The sequence below is a fragment of the Chlorocebus sabaeus genome, chromosome 20, assembly GCF_047675955.1.
Source record: "Chlorocebus sabaeus isolate Y175 chromosome 20, mChlSab1.0.hap1, whole genome shotgun sequence".
Classification (NCBI taxonomy): Eukaryota; Metazoa; Chordata; class Mammalia; order Primates; family Cercopithecidae; genus Chlorocebus; species Chlorocebus sabaeus.
This window is the reverse complement of record NC_132923.1, coordinates 23,437,146-23,441,360: the sequence shown is the minus strand read 5'-3', so window position 1 is coordinate 23,441,360 and position 4,215 is coordinate 23,437,146. Positions and strand designations below refer to the sequence as shown.

General features: G+C 46.6%; 1 pseudogene; it reads left to right on the top strand.

The window, feature by feature from the left end:
- The first annotated feature begins 1,678 nt into the window (after positions 1 to 1,678).
- Positions 1,679 to 2,677, top strand: LOC140709357 (small ribosomal subunit protein eS19 pseudogene; annotated as a pseudogene).
- Positions 2,678 to 4,215: the final 1,538 nt, after the last annotated feature.

Here is a 4,215-nt window from a genome sequence, read left to right as displayed (position 1 = left end):
TAACTGTTCGGTAAAACTGCGTCTTTTGCTGACTCGGGCCTGGCAGGAAGAGTTGCCACAAGCACGGAGCTCTGGCATCGATTTGTGACTTCCCCGTGGGAGAACCTCAGGGGTAGAAGCCCATAGGCTTGATTGCCTTCTTAGATTAATATTTAATAGGATGACCGCCCCCATCCACCCTGCCAGCCCGGATCAGTGCCACAAGTCAAGGCTTGGCCTTGCTGTGCACAAGGGCTGTGAGGAAGATCTGGCAAAATTTTAATTAACTGAAGATAAACATACATAGGGAGCGTTAGTCCATTAGCTGGCACCACCACCCAGAGAGAAAAGGCCTCACTAATCACATGCCACAGCAGGTGAAATGACCTGCAGACCTGCAGCGTCCATTTGCTTTCAAATTAAAAAACATATTTTCGAAATAAAATACTCATGGGGCCCTGCTCATCATGTCGTTTCCCCTGAAAAGCAGGAAATCTGGGATGCTAATGAGCAACGCTTTCAATATTTTCGCCCAAGAAAGCTGAAAACACAAGTGCAGCAAAACAAGGCTGGGATTGCCCTTCCTTTGGAGGAGGGAGGAAAGTTGGACAGGAAACCAAGGAAAGGCAATCAGAAATGGAGGACTCAGCCCTGTGGAAAAATACAAATAATATAGTCGGCCTAGGAAGAAGTAACTGGATCTAGAAATCAGGTGTGGCAGAGGTACCCATTTGCTCAGAGGCAAGGAATCAGCAAAGTTAGATCGTAGAATAAGTCCGTAATTCACCAACCTTTGGATTGCAAGATGGCCAAGAAATAAGGATAGAGCTTGAGTTTACAATATTCTAGAAGGAAAATTTTATACAATTTGGTCAGAAAGTGGGTACTTCATTTGCTCATTAGGCTATATATTCATCACTTAATATGTAACAAGTGCCATTTCAGGTCTGGGGAGGTAGCAGTGCAGGAGACTTCACAAGTCTCTGTTGTCATGTGGCTTACTTTCTAGTACAGGGAGACAGACAATACATACCCAAGAAAATATCAGGTGGCATTTAAGTCAGAGACCCGAACGGTGAGAAAGCTCTGGCCATGCAGAGATCAGGGGAGGGCATTCTAGGGAATAGCAAGTACAAAGGCCCTAAGGAAGGTAAGAGCTCGGCCTGTTGAAGGAATGAAGTGTGGCTGGCGCTCAGTGAGAAAGGAGAAGAGGAGAAGAAAAGAATAAGTGGGGCAAGGTACAGGATATTGGCTTTTATTCCAAGTGCACTTATTCATATGAAACTTGTCATTCCCACTAGATTACAAGCTTCAAGAGAGCCGCGACTCTCTCTTACTCACTCAACACCTAGTCTGCATTCCAGGGCATCTACTAGCTGCCTTCTCTTTTTCTTTGAGGCTGGTCTTCTTCTGGCCCTTCTATAGTATGGTGAGCCAGCCTCCAAGATGACTGCCAATGACCCTTGCCTCCTTTTGTAATCCCCTTTCACATTGAATCAGGGCTGGACCTTTGTGGCCAGTAAAAGAGGGTAGAATTGATAGTGTATGATGTTCAAGGCTAGGCTATAAAAGTCATTCCAGCACCCACCTTGGTCTCTTGGATTTCTTGTTCTGGGGGAGGCCAGCTGCCATGGGAACACTCAGGCAGCAATGTGGAGAGTCCCACATGGAGAGGAACTGAGTCCCTGGACAAGAGCCAGCAACCAATTTGTCATTCATGTGTATGAGCCACCTTGGAAGTGGATCCTCCTATCCTAGTAAAGCCTTCAGATGATTGTAGCCCCAGCTGATATATTATTGCAAGTGCATGAGAGACCTTGAGCCAGAACTGCCCAGCGGAGACCTCCTTAAATTCCTGAACAGCAGAAACCATGAGAGATAGTAAATTATTATGTTAAGCTGTTAAATTTTGGGTGATTTGTTACACATCCTTAAGAACCCAGAACGCATAGTATAAGGTCATGTATGAAGTAATGGGATGAAAACGACTATGAGAAACTGCTTAAAAGGGATCCTTTTCATATGGGACAGATCAGGGAACTCCTAAGACAAGGGGTGGGCTCACATCATTCCTTGGGGACATCTAAGAGTCAGGTCTGAATGAAAGATCATTGGTGAGGTCATTTAAAAATAAATGTGGCCCTTTCCCCTGGCTGGCAGTGCAGAGGCCACACCATGCCTAGAGTTACTGTAAAAGACGTGCACCAGCAGGAGTTCGTCAGAGCTCTGGCAGCCTTTCTCAAAAAGTTCAGGAAGCTGAAAGTCCCCGAATGGGTGGCCAAGCACAAAGAGCTTGCTCCCTGTGATGAGAACTGGTTCTGCACACGAGCTGCTTCCACAGCGCGGCACCTGTACCTCCGGGGTGGTGCTGGGGTTGACTCCATGACCAAGATCAATGGCGGACGTCAAAGAAATGGCGCCATGCCCAGTCACTTCAGCCAAGGCTCCAAGAGTGTGGCCCACCGGGTCCTCTAAGCCCTGGAGGGGCTGAAAATGGTGGAAAAGGGCCAAGATGGAGGCTGCCAACTGACACCTCGGGGACAGAGAGATGTGGACAGAATTGCCGGAGAGGTGGCAGTTGCCAACAGGAAGCATTAGAACAAACCATGCCAGGTTAAATAAATTGCCTCGTTTGTAAAAATAAATAATAAATAAATAAATAAATAAATAAATGTGGAGGGCAGAATTTATCCATTATTATCCCTTGTGAAGGAGACAAAGCCAGGGGATTCAAAGTATGTAAGAACCTAGAACCTGTGTAACTTCCCTAGGTTTGTTGTTTCTGTTACCCCGGTCTAGTTATCCAGGGTGAAAAGCTCTTGAATGTTTGTCTGGGGTAACAAAGAAAAGGGGAGAGGGTTTAGGAAATAGGAATTGCCCCACTCCAAAGCTGCTTCAGCGGGTAGCTACTGGAAGAGGAAAGTAGGCCTTGGGACTTGCTGAGGGAATCAAGTTGAAGACAGAGAGCCTGACTGGGCCTGAGGCAGGCCCCCAGGCTAAGAGTTGAAAGGCCACTGCCCAGTGTGTTGAATAAATTGAGCCAGGTTCAGTCATTTCCTGGGGCATAGGCATATCTGCCACCTTCCAAATCTGTCTTCTCCAAGAGAATCTTCCTCTTGTCGGAGCTGGTACCTTGCAGGTGAAAATGTGAAATAATCTCCAACAGCTGTGGGAGGTGAATGTCTAGAAAAGTATTTATCGTCAAACAACCCCCTCCTGGAACATTTGTCTGGCTATGTATTTCTGTAATTAATTGATGTTGTTCAGTTAAAGTCTATTAAATTCTTGTATGAAAATAAATGTTATCTAGAACTCCATGTGTTAAAACAATAAAAGCAGTGCTGTTCCAGTTAAGGTGGGAACGGGAAAGGGGTGCTGAGTCCCGCTTCCCCTCAGCTTTGCCTCATCCACCCACCCCACTTAGTATCCCCAAGGCCTTTCCTAGGAGCCCCAGCATTCTGAAAATCATAGTTTGAAAACAACAGATTGAGGATATTATGGCACCTGCTACATCGTTTTATAATAATCTGCTATTTATGATTATTTATGCCACTGTTTTCTTCCACTACTGCAAATAAACAGATTCATCTTCCTCAGATACCATCTCATCATGTATTTCTCATGCTTAAGGCCTCTAGGAAGATTCTACTTCTCAGAAGTTGAAGTCAGAGGGGCTTAAAGATGGCTGGTACTTGCCTCCTCCATAAAGAAGAACCTAAATAGTGAGTAGATAATCACATTTCAAATAGGTCAACCAAAAAAGAATGCTGGAATTCAACAGACAAGTGTCAGGAAACACCTAAGGCAAGGAATAAAAGGGAAGCAAGGCAGTCTCCTCAGCCAGGATCAGCTAGGCGTCTGTAGAGACTCCCCAGTATGGGGAAAAGGACAGTGAGAGATGCCTCATGGTCCATATTCTTACCATGGACTCCTGCAGTCCTAGCCATGGTACAGCCCCTGACCCACGGGGGCCCTGAGACTAAAACAGAGAGCTTCCTGGAGACCACACAATGGCGCTGCCCCAGAGAGGGAGTTCACACTGGATTCCACACACCCCTAAGGCATCAGCAGCTCCTGTAAGGTGCTATTTTGTGAGCCCAACACCAGGCAAATGGCACTCTCCCTGGGGCCCAGCAATGCCTGCATCTCCATGGCCCTAGTGCCCACTGAGATTCCCCACCTGCAGCTACCACCACAGCTGGCTGCTGCCACTGAGGCTGAAGTGCAGGCCACTGG